Raw genomic sequence first — 16,165 nt, 5'->3', positions numbered from 1 at the left:
TTGTACATTAAATATGTCCTAGTATTTTATAAAAATGATTTGGTCCAATTTGCAATAAATATATTGTAGGTCCTTCACAAAAAAACTCATTTTGGACACTCAAAAAATGGAAAATGAACTTTTCGTCCAAAGAAAATGAAAACTTCCTGAGGCAACATTGCTTGCCATTCCAAGACGCACCCTTGTGCACAATATTATATCAGTTTGTACAAACTATGCCATGAATGTGGCCATAAGATTGATCATTTGGCTTGAAAGCCATGAACCTTCACACATGACAACTCATTTCTCAGAACACTTTAAAAAAAATTGTCGTATTACAAGTATCTTATTTTTCCTCGTAACTTGGTCACATATAATGACACAATATGAAGGTTTTCTAATTTTTTGATTTTGTTTTGATTTTTTCATGCCCATTTCCAAATGCGGTCAAAACTGCGGGCATGGCCGTTCCTAGCTAGTTGTTTAATCTTGGAAAACTTTTGATGTTTCTATGATTAAATGGATATTTATGTACCTAAAATGATTTTTGGGAAAAATAAAGAGCAAAGTATAATGCAGCTACAGTTCAAATTTAACCCGCTTCCAAGTGCATTGCAAGAAATTTTTATTTTTCACAAGAGGTGGATAAAAGCTTTTGAGACCCAACCATTTGGTCAATTGTACATTACATATGGCCTAGTACTTTATAAAAATTATTTGGTCCAATTTTGCAACTAATATATGCTAGGTCCTTCACAAAAAAACTCATTTTGGGTACTCGAAAAATGGAAAATGAATTTTCGTCCGAAGAAAATGAAAACTTCCTTAGGCAACATTGTTTACCATTCCAAGATGCACCCTTGTGCATAATATGAGATCATTTGAATAAACTATGCCATGAATGTGGCCATAAGATTGATCATTTGGCTTGAAATCCATGAATCTTCACACATGATAGCTCATTTGTAAGAACACTTTTTTTTAAAATAATTGTCATATTACAAGTTTATTATTTTACTTTGTAACTTTGTCACATATAATGACACAATGCAAAGGTTTTCCATTTTTTGTTTTTTTGAATTTTTCTTGCCCATTTCAAAATGCGGTCAAAATGGCGGGTATGATCGTTCCTAGCTAGTGGTTGAATATTGGAAAAAAATTGGTGTTTCTCTGATTAAATGGATACTTATGTACCTAATAATAATTTTCGGAAAAAAAGAGAAAACTGTAATGCAGCTGCACTTCAAATTTGACCCGCTTCGAGCTAAATCGAGGAAAATTTGCCTTTTTCACAAGAGGTGGAAAAAAATCTTTTGACACCCAACCATTTGGTCAATTGTACACTAAATATGGCCTAGTGTCTTAAAAATGATTTGGTACAAATTTCCTACAAATATATGGAAGGTCGTTCACAAAAAAACTTATTTTGGGCAGTCAAAAAATGGGAAATGAATTTTTCGTCCAAAGAAATAGAAAACTTCGTTAGGCAACATTGTTTGCAATTCCAAGATGCACCCTTGTGCACAATATTATATCATTTGAACAAATTATGCCATCAATGTGGCCATGAGAGAAACCCATTTTAAAATAATTGTCATATTAAAAGTTTCTTATTTTTTCTGGTAACCTGGTCACATATAATGACATAGTGCAAAGGTTTTCCAATTTTTTGATTTTTTTTGAATTTTTAATGCCCATTTCAATACACGATCATAACGACATGAATGATCGTTCATAGCTAGGGGTTGTATCTTGCAAAAAATTTGGTGTTTCCCTGATAAAATAGATACTTATGTACTTAGGAATACTTTTTAGAAAAAATAAAGTACAAAGTATGAGGCAATTGTAGTTCAAATTTGACACGCTTCCACGTGAATTGGCGAAAACTTGTCTTTTTCATGAGAGGTGGATAGAAGCTTTTGACACCCAGTCATTTGGTCAATTATACATTAAATATTGCCTAATAGTTTAGAAAATTAATTTGGTCCAATTTTACAACAAATATATGGTAGGTCCTTCACAAAAAACTGATTTCGGATACTCAAGAAATACAAAATGATTTTTTTCATCCAAACAAAATGAAAACTTCCTTAGGCAACACTGTGACACTCAAAATGTGGTATAATATTTTTGAAAAATGGTGTAGTCCAATTTTGCAACAAATATTTAATATTTTCTGTAGTTTTACCAGAGATTTGGGTAAAAAATCGCGTTTCGAGCCAACCAATGAGAGACGAGAAACTGCCTTCACGCAGATCACCCAGTTGGACGCGATCTGAGCGATCCATGAGCATCCATCCAACGGTGGAGCCTCTCGTGAGAAAGCACAACCCTAACCACCCACACAGCCACCCACGCTTCCTCAGTTTCTAGATCCGATGGAGCCACCTCTCTAGATCCCGTCGAGCCATCCGCTCCTTCCTCCCCCTCTGCACCACCACCACCTCCGGCTGCTCCCTCCGCCCTGTGCCACCACCTTCGGTCGTTCTTGATAACCCACGAGTATAGGGGATCAATTGTAGCCTTTCTCGATAAGTAAGAGTGTCGAACCCAACGAGGAGCTAAAGGTAGGACAAATATTCCCTCAAGTTCTATCGACCACCGATACAACTCTACGCACACTTTACGCTCGCTTTACCTAGAACAGGTATGAACCTAGAAGTACTTTGTAGGAGCGATAGGATAGACTTGCAAGAAATTAAAGAACACGTAAATAAAACTAGGGTCTGGTTAGATAAAGAAACAACTACGAGTGTCTAATGAGTGTGGAAAAGTGGTGGTAGGAGTTCCGGAATTGTCCCTAAGAAATTGACTACGTTACTAGATAGATAGCAAGTATCATGTGGGACAGGCCTCTGCTAGCATACCATCCCTTACTTGGAATTCTATGCACTTATGGTTGGAACTATTAGCAAGCGTCCGCAACTACTAACGTTCATTAAGGTAAAACCCAACCATAGCAATAAGATATATTGGTCCCCCTTCAGTCCCATATGCATCAATTTCTATGCTAGGTTTGAAGATTCTGTCGCTCTAGCCTGCGAATACATAGTCCTATAAACATACAACTAACCCTATGGTGTGATCCACGCGCGTAATCATATGATGGGCACCAAAGGACAACAACATAACCACAAGCAAATTAAACCAATCATAGCAATTCATCAATCACCGATAGGACAACGATAATCTACTCAGACATCATAGGATAGCAACACATCATTGGATAATAATATGTAGTATAAAGCACCATGTTCAAGTAGAGGGTACAACGGGTTGCGGGAGAGTGAAGCGCTAAATATAGATGGGGAAGATGATGGAGAGAGGGGGAGAGAGCCCCCCTCCTTCTTATTCTTCCTTAACCTCCTCCCTAGATGGGAGAAGTTTTCCCCTCTGGTCCATGGTCTCCATGGCGGCGGAGGGGCAAGAGCCCCTCCGAGATTGGATCTCTCTCTGTGTGTCCTTGTGTTTCTGCGCTTCCAAATTCTGCGTTTCACCGTTTTGTAAATTCCCAGAGATCCTTAACTCCGATTGGGCTGAAATTTTAACACAATTTTCTTCCGGATATTATCTTTCTTGCGGCGAAAGAAGGGCTCCAACCGCCTTAAGAGGTGACCACAAGCCTGCCTGCCGCGGGCCCACCCCCTGGCCGCGGCAACAGGGCTTGTGGGCACTCCGTGCATCGCCTCGCGTTGATGCTTCTTCCCAAAAATCGTAAATATTCCAAAAAAATCCCCGTAAGTCTTTATTACGTTTGAACTTCGTTTGGTATGGATATTCTGCTAAACAAAAAACATGCAACAAACAGAAACTGGCACTGGGCACTGGATCAATGTGTTAGTCCCAAAAATAGTATAAAAAGTTGCCAAAAGTATATGAAAGTTGTAGAATATTGGCATGAAACAATCAAAAATTATAGATACGACGGAGACGTATCAGCATCCCCAAGCTTAATTCCTACTCGTCCTCGAGTAGGTAAATGATAAGAAAGATAATTTTTTATGTGGAATGCTACCTAGCATAATCTTGATCATATAATCTAATCATGACATGAATACTAAAACACGAGTGATTCGAAGCAATAGTCTATCATTTGACATAAAGACAATAATATTTAAATCATACTAACAAAGCAATCATGTCTTCTCAAAATATCATGGCCAAAGAAAGTTATCCCTACAAAATCATATAGTGTGGCTATGCTCCATCTTCCCCACAAAACGTATTTAAATCATGCACAACCCCGGTTTTAGCGAAGCAATTGTTTCATACTTTAGTGTTCTCAAACCTTTTCAATTTTCATGCAATACATGAGAGTGAGCCATGGACATAACACTATAGGTGGAATAGAATATGGTGGTCGTGGAGAATACAAAAAAGGAGGAGATAGTCTCACATCAACTAGGCGTATCAATGGGCTATGGAGATGCCCATCAATAGATATCAATGTGAGTGAGTAGGGATTGCCATGCAACGGATGCACTAGAGCTTATAAGTGTATGAAAGCTCACAAAAGAAACTAGTGGGTGTGCACCCAACTTGCTTGCTCACGAAGACCTAGGGCAATTTTGAGGAAGCCCATCATTGGAATATACAAGCCAAGTTATATAATGAAAATTTCCCACTAGTATATGGAAGTGACAACATAGGAGACTCTCTGTCATGAAGATCACAGTGCTATTTGAAGCACACGTGTGGAAAGAGGATAGTAGCAGTTATCCCTTCTCTATTTTCTCTCACTTTTTTGTGGGCTCTTTGGCCTCTTTTATTTTATTTTATTTTTCGTTTTGGTGGGCATCTTTGGCCTCTTTCTTTTTGTAAATGGGCTTCACTGGCCTCTTTTATTTCCTCACATGGGACAATGCTCTATTAATAATGATCATCACACTTACAACTCAATACTTAGAGCAATGATGACTCTAGATGAAATGCCTTCGGTAGTGTACCGTGACAATGATCTAGCATAACAATGACATCAAAAAAACGGACAAGCCATGGAAACATCATGCTAGCTATCTTACGATCATGCAATGGCAATATGGAAGTGGTGGCACATGTCATGAGACGGAACGGTGGTAGTTGCATGGCAATATATCTCGGAATGGCTATGAAAATACCATAGTAGGTAGGTATGGTGGCTGTTTTGAGGGAGGCTATATGGTGGGTGTAATGCACCGGCGAAAGTTGCACGGTACTAGAGAGGCTATCAATGGTGGAAGGGTGAGAGTGCGTATAATCCATGGACTCAACATTAGTCATAAAGAACTCACATACTTATTGCAAAAGTCTATTAGTCATCGAAACAAGGTACTACACGCATGCTCCTAGGGGAAAGGTTGGTAGGAGTTAACCATCGTGCGATCCCGACCTCCACACAAAGGATGACAATCAATAAATAAATCATGCTCCGACTTCATCACATAACGGTTCACCATACGTGCATGCTACGGGAATCACAAACCTTAACACAAGTATTTCTAAAAATATACAATTACTCACTAGCATGATTCTAATATCACATATTCATGTCGCAAAACTGTTGCAAGGAATCAAACATATCATAATCAGTGATCTGCAAGTTTTATGTAGGATTTTATGACTAACCATGTGAATGACCAACTCTTGTTAACTCTCTAAATAGGTATAAGTGAAGCATGAGAGTTTAATTCTTTCTACAAAAGATATGCCCCGCTCTAACAAATATAAGTGAAGCAAAAGAGCATTCTACAAATGGCGGTTTTCTATGTGTAGGGAAATAGGCAATCCAAACTTCAAAAGATATAAGTGAAGCACAAGAAGCATTTGTTGGGGAACGTCGCATGGGAAACAAAAATTTTCCTACACGCACGAAGACCTATCATGGTGATGTCCATCTACGAGAGGGGATTTCCGATCTACGTACCCTTGTAGATCGCACAACAGAAGCGTTAGTGAACTCGGTTGATGTAGTGGAACGTCCTCACGTCCCTCGATCCTCCCCGCGAACTGTCCCACGAACCATCCCGTGATCCGTCCCACGACCCGCTCCGATCTAGTGCCGAACGGACGGCACCTCCGCGTTCAGCACACGTACAGCTCGACGATGATCTCGGCCTTCTTGATCCAGCAAGAGAGACGGAGAGGTAGATGAGTTCTCCAGCAGCGTGACGGCGCTCCGGAGGTTGGTGGTGATCTAATCTCAGCAGGGCTCCGCCCGAGCTCCGCAGAAACGCGATCTAGAGGAAAAACCGTGGAGGTATGTGGTCGGGCTGCCGTGGCAAAAGTTGTCTCAAATCAGCCCTAATACCTCAGTATATATAGGAGGGAGGGGGAGGGAAGAGGCAGCCTCAAACCCTCAAGGTTTGGCCGAAATTGGAGGTGGAGGAGTCCTACTCCAATCCTACTTGGAGTAGGATTCCACCTTCCCACTTGGAAACTCTTTCCACCTTGTGTTTTTTCCTTCTCAAACCTTATGGGCCTTAGTGGGAACTTATTCCAGCCCACTAGGGGCTGGTTTATCTCTTCCCATAGACCATGAGACCCCTTGGGGCGTGATACGCCTCCCGATGGTCCCCGGCACCCCTCCCGGCACTCCCGGTACACTACCGATGAGCCCGAAACTTTTCCGGTGACCAAAACAGGACTTCCTATATATCAGTCTTTACCTCCGGACCATTCCGGAGCTCCTCGTGACATCCTGGATCTCATCCGGGACTCCGAACAACATTCAGTAACCAACCATATAACTCAAATACGCATAAAACAATGTCGAACCTTAAGTGTGTAGACCCTGCCGGTTCGAGAACTATGTAGACATGACTCGAGTGACTCCTCGGTCAATATCCAATAGCGGGACCTGGATGCCCATATTGGATCCCACATATTCTATGAAGATCTTATCGTTTGAACCTCAGTGCCAAGGATTCATATAATCCCGTATGTCATTCCCTTTGTCCTTCGTTATGTTACTTGCCCGAGATTCGATCGTCAGTATTCGCATACCTATTTCAATCTCGTTTACCGGAAAGTCTCTTTACTGGTTCCGTAATACAATATCCCGCAACTTACACTAAGTCACATTGCTTGCAAGGCTTGTGTGTGATGTTGTATTACCGAGTGGGCCCCGAGATACCTCTCCGTCACACGGAGTGACAAATCCCAGTCTCGATCCATACTAACTCAACGAACACCTTCGGAGATACCTGTAGAGCATCTTTATAGTCACCCAGTTACGTTGTGACGTTTGATACACATAAAGCATTCCTCCGGTGTCAGTGAGTTATATGATCTCATGGTCATAGGAACAAATACTTGACACGCAGAAAACAGTAGCAACAAAATGACACGATCAACATGCTATGTCTATTAGTTTGGGTCTAGTCCATCACATGATTCTCCTAATGATGTGATCCCGTTATCAAGTGACAACACTTGCCCATGGTCAGGAAACCTTGACCATCTTTGATCAACGAGCTAGTTAACTAGAGGCTTACTAGGGACAGTGTTTTGTCTATGTATCCACACATGCACTGTGTTTCCAATCAATACAATTATAGCATGGATAATAAACGATTATCATGAACAAAGAAATATAATAATAACTAATTTATTATTGCCTCTAGGGCACATTTCCAACAGTCTCCCACTTGCACTAGAGTCAATAATCTAGTTCACATCACCATGTGATTCCAACGAATCCAACACTCGTATAGTTATGGGGTCTGATCACGTCTTGCTCGTGAGAGAGGTTTCTGTCAACGGTTCTGAAACTTTCAGATCCGTGTGTTCTTTACAAATCTTTATGTCATCTTATAGATGCTGCTACTATGTGCTATTCGGAAATACTCCAAATATCTACTCTACTATACAAATACGTTTCACTAGTCATAGTTATTCGGATTAGTGTCAAAGCTTGCATCGACGTAACCTTTTATGACGAACTCTTTGACCACCTCCATAATCGAAAAAATTCCTTAGTCCATCAGTTACTAAGGATAAATTTTGACCGCTGCTAGTGATTCAATCATGGATCACTCTCTGTACCTCTCAACAGACTTTGAGTCAAGGCACACATCAGGTGCGGTACCCAGCATGGCATACTTCAGATTCTACGGCCAAGGCATAGAAGACGACCTTTGTCTATTCTCTTTATTCTGCCGGGGTCGGGTTTTGAGTCTTACTCAAATTCACACCTTACAACGCAACCAAGAACTCCTTCTTTGCTGATCTATTTTGAACTCCTTAAAAAACTTGTCAAGGCATGCATCTTGTTGAAACTTCCATTAAGCGCTTTCGATCTATCTCTATAGATCTTTGATGCTCAACGTTCAAGTAGCGCAATCCAGGTATTCCTTTGAAAAACTCCTTTCAAACAACCTTGTATGCTTTACAGAAATTCTACATTACTTCTGATCCACAATATGTCAACCACATATTCTTATCAGAAATTCTATAGTGCTCCCACTCACTTCTTTGGAAATACAAGTTTCTCATAAACCTTGTACAAACCCAAAATCTTTGATCATCTCATCAAAGTGTATATTCCAACTCCGAGATGCTTGCACCAGTCCATTGAAGGATCACTGGAGCTTGCATACTTGCTAGTATCTTTAGGATCGACAAAACCTCCTGGTTGTATCACATACAATGTTTGCTCAAGGAAACCGTCGAGGAAACAATGTTTTGACATCCTATGTGTAATATTTCATAAATAATGCAGCAACTACTAACATAATTCTAACAGACTTTCAACATCGCTACGAGTGAGAAAGTCTCATCATAGTCAACTGCTTGATCTTGTCGGAAACATCTTTGCGACAAGTCGAGCTTTTCTTAATAGTGACTTATCACCATCATCGTCTGTCTTCCTTTTAAAGATCCATCTTTACTCAATAGTCCTATGACCATTAAGTAGCTCTTCCAAAGTCTACACTTTGTTTTCATACATGGATCCTCTCTCGGATTTCATGGCCTCCAGCCATTTGTCGGAATCCGGGCCCACCATTGCTTTCTCCATAACTCGTAGGTTCACTGTTGCTCAACAACATGACCTCCAAGACAGGGTTACCGTACCACTCTGCAGTAGTACGTGACCTTGTCAACCTACGAGGTTTGTAGTAACTTGATCCGGTGCTCGATGATCACCATCATCAGCTTTCACTTCAATTGGTGTAGGCGCCACAGGAACAACTTCCTGCGCCCTGCTACACACTGGTTGAAGTGATGGTTCAATAACCTCATCAAGTTCCACCACCCTCCCACTCAATTCTTTCGAGAGAAACCTTCCTTCGAGAAAGGATCCGTTTCTAGAAACAAACACTTTGCTTTCGGATCTGAGATAGGAGATGTACCCAACTGCTTTGGATATCCTATGAAGATGCATTTATCCGCTTTGGGTTCGAGCTTATCAGACTGAAACTTTTTCACATAAGTGTCGAAGCCCCAAACTTTCAAGAAACGACATTTAATATTTCTCTAAACCTCAGTCTATACTGTGTCATCTCAACGGAAATACGCAGTGCCCTATTTAAAGTGAATGCGGTTGTCTCTAATGCATAACCCATAAACGATAGTGGTAATTCGATAAGAGACATCATAGCATGCACCATACCAAATAGTGTGTGGCCATGACGTTCAGACACATCATCACACTATGATGTTCCAGGTGGCATGAACTGTGAAACAATTTCCACATTGTCTTAACTGTGTACCAAAACTCGTAACTCAGATATTCATTTCTATGATCATATCGTAGACAGTTTATCCTCTTGTTACGACGAACTTCACTCCTGAAACAGAATTGAACTTTTCAATATTTCAGACTTGTGATTCATTAAGTAAATACTCTTGTATCTACTCAAATTGTCATTGAAGTAAGAACATAATGACATCCACTACGTGCCTCAGCACCCATTGGACTGCATACATCAAAATGTATCACTTCCAACAAGTTACTATCTTATTTCATCTCAATGAAAACAAGGCCTTGCTCATGTGGTATGATTTGCATGTCACTAGTGATTCAAAATCAAGTGAGTATAAAGATCCATCAGCATGGAGCCTCTTCATGCAATATATACCAACATGACTCAACCGGCAGTGCCACAAGTAAGTGGTACTATCATCATTACCTCGTATCTTTTGGCACCAATATCGTGAACATGTGTAACAATATAATCGAGATTCAATAAACCATTGAAGGTGATTATTCAAGCAAATAGAGTAACCATTATTCTCTTTAAATGAATAATCGTATTGCAATAAACACGATCCAATCATGTTCATGCTTAACGCAAGCACCAAATAACAATTATTTAGGTTTAACACCAATCTCGATGGTAGAGGGAGCGTGCGACGTTTGATCATATCAACCTTGGAAACACTTCCAACACGTATCGTCACCTCGCCTTTAGCTAGTCTCCATTTATGCCGTAGCTTTCATTTCGTGTTACTAATCACTTAGCAACCGAACCGGTATCCAATACCCTCGTGCTACTAGGAGTACTAGTAAAGTACACATCAACATCATGTATATCAAATATACTTCTTTCGACTTTTGCCAGCCTTCTTGTCTACCAAGTGTCTAGAGTTGCTTCGCCTCAGTGACCGTTCCCCTCATAACAGAAGCACTTAGTCCCGGGCTTGGGTTTAATCTGGGGTCTCTTCATTAGTGCAGCAACTGCTTTGCCGTTTCACAAAGTATCCCTTCTAGCCCTTGCCTTTCTCGAAACTTAGTGGTTTTACTAACCATCAACTATTGATGCTCCTTCTTGATTTCTACTTTCGCAGTGTCAAACATCGCGAATCGCTCAAGGATCATTGTATCTATCCTTGATATGTTATAGTTCATCACGAATCTCTCACAGCTTGGTGGCAGTGATTTTGGAGAACCATCACTATCTTATCTGGAAGATCAACTCCCACTTGATTCAAGCGATTGTCGTACTCAGATAATCTAAGCACACGCTCAACGATTGAGATTTTCTCCTTTACTTCGTGGACAAAGAATCTTGTCGGAGGTCTCATACCTCTTAACAAGGGCACAATCATGAAATCACAATTTCATCTCTTTAGAACATCTCTTATGTTCCGTGACGTTTCAAAACGTCTTCGACGCCTTGCTTCTAAGCCATTAAGTATTTTGTACTGAACTACCGTGTAGTCATCAGAAACGTGTATGTCGGATGTTCACAACATCTACAGACGATGCTCAAGGTGCAGCACACCGAGTGGTGCATTAAGTACATAAGCCTTCTGCGCAGCAACGAGGACAATCCTCGGTTTCACAGACTCAGTCTGCAAAGTTTGCTACTATCAACTTTCAACTAAATTTTCTCTAGGAACATATAAAAACAGTAGAGCTATAGCGCAAGCTACATCGTAATTCGCAAAGACCATTAGACTATGTTCATGACAATTATTTCAATTAATCATATTACTTAAGAACTCCCACTCAGAAAGTACATCTCTCTAGTCATTTGAGTGGTACATGATCCAAATCCACTATCTCAGGTCCGATCATCACGTGAGTCGAGAATAGTTTCAGTGGTAAGCATCTCTATGCTAATCATATCAACTATACAATTCATGCTCGACCTTTCGGTCTCATGTGTTCCGAGGCCATGTCTGCACATGCTAGGCTCGTCAAGCTTAACCCGAGTGTTCCGCGTGTGCAATTGTTTTGCACCCGTTGTATGTGAACGTTGAGTCTATCACACCCGATCATCACGTGGTGTCTCGAAATGAAGAACTGTCGCAACGGTGCACAGTCGGGGAGAACACAATTTCATCTTGAAATTTTAGTGAGAGATCACCTCATAATGCTACCATCGTTCTAAGCAAGATAAGGTGCATAAAGGATTAACATCACATGCAATTCATAAGTTACATGATATGGCCATCATCATGTGCTTCTTGATCTCCATCACCAAAGCACCGACACGATCTTCTTGTCACCAGCGTCACACCATGATCTCCATCATCATGATCTCCATCAACGTGTCGCCATCGGGGTTGTCGTGCTACTCATGCTATTACTACTAAAGCTACGTCCTAGCAATATAGTAAACGCATCTGCAAGCACAAACGTTAGTTTAAAGACAACCCTATGGCTCCTGCCGGTTGCCGTACCATCCACGTGCAAGTCGATATTAACTATTACAACATGATCATCTCATACATCCAATATATCACATCACATCATTGGCCATATAACATCACAAGCATACCCTGCAAAAACAAGTTAGACGTCCTCTAATTGTTGTTGCATGTTCTACGTGGTGACCATGGGTATCTAGTAGGATCGCATCTTACTTACGCAAACACCACAACAGAGATATATGAATTGCTATTTATCATCATCCAAGGACCTCCTCGATCAATTCCGATTCAACTAAAGTTGGAGAAACCGACACCCGCCAGTCATCTTTGAGCAAAGGAGTTACTCGTAGCGATGAAACCAGTCTCTCGTAAGCGTACGAGTAATGTCGGTCCGAGCCGCCTCGATCCAACAATACCGCGGAATCAAGAAAAGACTAAGGAGGGCAGCAATACGCACATCACCGCCCACAAAAACTTTTGTGTTCTACTCGAGATTACATCTACGCATGAACCTAGCTCATGATGCCACTGTTGGGGAACATCGCATGGGAAACAAGAATTTTCCTACGCGCACGAAGACCTATCATGGTGATGTCCATCTACGAGAGGGGATTTCGGATTTACGTACCCTTGTAGATCGCACAACAGAAGCGTTAGTGAACGCGGTTGATGTAGTGGAACGTCCTCACGTCCCTCGATCTGCCCCGCGAACTGTCCCACGAACCATCCCGCGATCCGTCCCACGATCCGCTCCGATCTAGTGCCGAACAGACGGCACCTCCGCGTTCAACACACGTACAGCTCGACGATGATCTCGTCCTTCTTGATCCAGCAAGAGAGACGGAGAGGTAGATGAGTTCTCCAGCAGCGTGACGGCGCTCCGGAGGTTGGTGGTGATCTAATCTCAGCAGGGCTCCGCCCGAGCTCCGCAGAAACGCGATCTAGAGGAAAAACCGTGGAGGTATGTGGTCGGGCTGCCTTAGCAAAAGTTGTCTCAAATCAGCCCTAATACCTTAGTATATATAGGAGGGAGGGGCAGGGAAGAGGCAGCCTCAAACCCTCAAGGTTTGGCCGAAATTGGAGGTGGAGGAGTCCTACTCCAATCCTACTTGGAGTAGGATTCCACCTTCCCACTTGGAAACTCTTTCCACCTTGTGTTTTTTCCTTCTCAAACCTTATGGGCCTTAGTGGGAACTTATTCCAGCCCACTAGGGTCTGGTTTATCTCTTCCCATAGCCCATGAAACTTTTCCGGTGACCAAAACAGGACTTTCTATATATCAATCTTTACCTCTGGACCATTCCGGAGCTCCTCGTGACGTCCTGGATCTCATCCAGGACTCTGAACAACATTCGGTAACCAACCATATAACTCAAATACGCATAAAACAACGTCGAACCTTAAGTGTGCAGACCCTGCGGGTTCGAGAACTATGTAGACATGACTCGAGTGACTCCTCGGTCAATATCCAATAGCGGGACCTGGATCCGACATATTCTACGAAGATCTTATTGTTTGAACCTCATTGCCAAGGATTCATATAATCCCGTATGTCATTCCCTTTGTCCTTCGGTATGTTACTTGCCCAAGATTCGATCGTCAGTATTCGCATACCTATTTCAATCTTGTTTGCCGGCAAGTCTCTTTACTCGTTCCGTAATACAAGGATCCCGCAACTTACACTAAGTTACATTGCTTGCAAGGCTTGTGTGTGATGTTGTATTACCGAGTGGGCCCCGAGATACCTCTCCGTCACACGGAGTGACAAATCCCAGTCTCGATCCATACTAACTCAATGAACACCTTCGGAGATACCTGTAGAGCATCTTTATAGTCACCCAGTTACGTTGCGACGTTTGATACACACAAAGCATTCCTCCGGTGTCAGTGAGTTATATGATCTCATGGTCATAGGAACAAATACTTGACACGCAGAAAACAGTAGCAACAAAATGACACGATCAACATGCTACGTCTATTAGTTTGGGTCTAGTCCATCACATGATTCTCCTAATGATGTGATCCCGTTATCAAGTGACAACACTTGCCTATGGTCAGGAAACCTTGACCATCTTTGATCAACGAGCTAGTCAACTAGAGGCTTACTAGGGACAGTATTTTGTCTATGTATCCACACATGCACTGTGTTTCCAATCAATACAATTATAGCATGGATAATAAACGATTATCATGAACAAAGAAATATAATAATAACTAATTTATTATTGCCTCTAGGGCATATTTCCAATAGCATTCTATAAAGCCAACCAAGGACTATCTCATACCAGCATGGTGCATAAAAGAAAAAGGAAAAATAAACACAAAAGACGCTCCAAGCATTTGCACATATCATGTGACAAATTAAAATATAGCTCCGAGTAAAATTACCGATAGATTGTAGATGGAAGAGGGGATGCCTTCCGGGGCATCCCCAAGCTTAGACGCTTGAGTCTTCCTTGAATATTACCTTGTGGTGCCTCGGGCATCCCCAAGCTTAGGCTCTTGCCTCTCCTTATTCCTTCATCCATCATGCTCTCACCCAAAACTTGAAAACTTCAATCACACAAAACTCAACAAAACTTCGTGAGATCCGTTAGTATAATAAAATAAATCACCACTTCAAGTACTGTTGTGAACTCATTCTAAATTCATATTAGAATTATATATACTGTAATCCAACTTCACCATGGTTCATGCCCCCCGATACTACCCATAGATTCATCAAAATAAGAGAAGAATGCATAGAAAACAGAATCTGTCAAAACATAACAGTCTGTAACAATCTGTATATTCCGTATACTTCTGATATCTCAAAAAATCTAAAAAATTACGAACGTCTGGAAAATTTTCATATCAATCAGCAAAAAAAAGAATCAACTCAAAAGTTCTTCCAGAATAAAAATGAAAATTAATTTCGTGAGCAGAAAGTTTCTGTCTTTTCTCGGCGTGATCAAACAACTATCACCCAAACTAATCGTAAAGGCTTTAGTTGGCACATCATTTTTAAAAACACAAAGGAATTGTACAAGGGGATAATTATTTTTGTGAGAAACTTCCATGAAAAATCCTACATTGTTTCCATGAAAAAACTTCCATGAAAAATTTCAAATCATTATTGTTTTAAGTTCCCCTCTATATTTTTTTGTTTTTAAACTAAATAAAAGCACTCAACAGAAATAAATGATTCTCTAAAACTTCCGGGTTGTCTCCGAGGTAGCGCTTTCTTTAAAGCCATTAAGCTAGGCATAAAGTGCTCAAGTAATGGATCCACCCGGATCCCAAGGTATATCAAAGCCAATTTTAATTAGCAATGATTTGAAATTTAGTAGTGAGCACAAGGTAACATATATCAAGCAATGACGAAGTCTAACTCTCTTCCTATGCATTGGCATGTCATCAAAGAATAATTCATACACACCAAGTAAAGGCCAATACATAGCATAAGCACTTTCTTGCAATTTTATCGTATTGGAAACATAGAGAGGTGGAGATGTAGTTCCTCTCTCATAATAGCTGCAAGTAGGAGCAGCAAGCACATGCATATTATATTAATCAAAATCATCATGTGTAACATAAGGAACTATAGCTAGCTCATCTTCATAAGCATCATTCATATTGGCATCATGGCCACAAGCATAGCAAGCATCAAGTTCATCAAAAGGAGATATTTCAAACGAATCCAAGGGATCATAGCATTCATCCTTCGGTAAGAACGAAGGAAAATTAAACAATGTATGAGTTGAAGAGTTACTCTCATTAGAAGGTGGGAACGGGTAGCTAGTCCGCTCTTCCTCCTTTTCTTCTTCGCTCTCCTCATCATCTTTTTCATATAATGAGCTCACAGTTTCATTATTTTCTTCTTCCATAGTTTCCTGCAAAATATTATTCTCTTCTTGGGCAGCGGAGAAATTCTCCTTAAATCGTTCAATATGGGCATTATATTCATAATTAGTATAACAATAACGAAGCATAGCCAAATTTTCAGATCGGTAAGGAGCATCATCATTATCATCACACCCTTTAAACACAACCTCAATTTCATAAGCACCCATAAAAGCAACAAACTCTTCTATTTGCTCCACATCATAGTAATCATATATACCAT

This window comes from Hordeum vulgare, chromosome 7H (assembly GCF_904849725.1).
Source record: "Hordeum vulgare subsp. vulgare chromosome 7H, MorexV3_pseudomolecules_assembly, whole genome shotgun sequence".
Lineage (NCBI taxonomy): Eukaryota > Viridiplantae > Streptophyta > Magnoliopsida > Poales > Poaceae > Hordeum > Hordeum vulgare.
The sequence above is the reverse complement of the archived record's forward strand: the minus strand, read 5'-3'. Positions refer to the sequence as shown.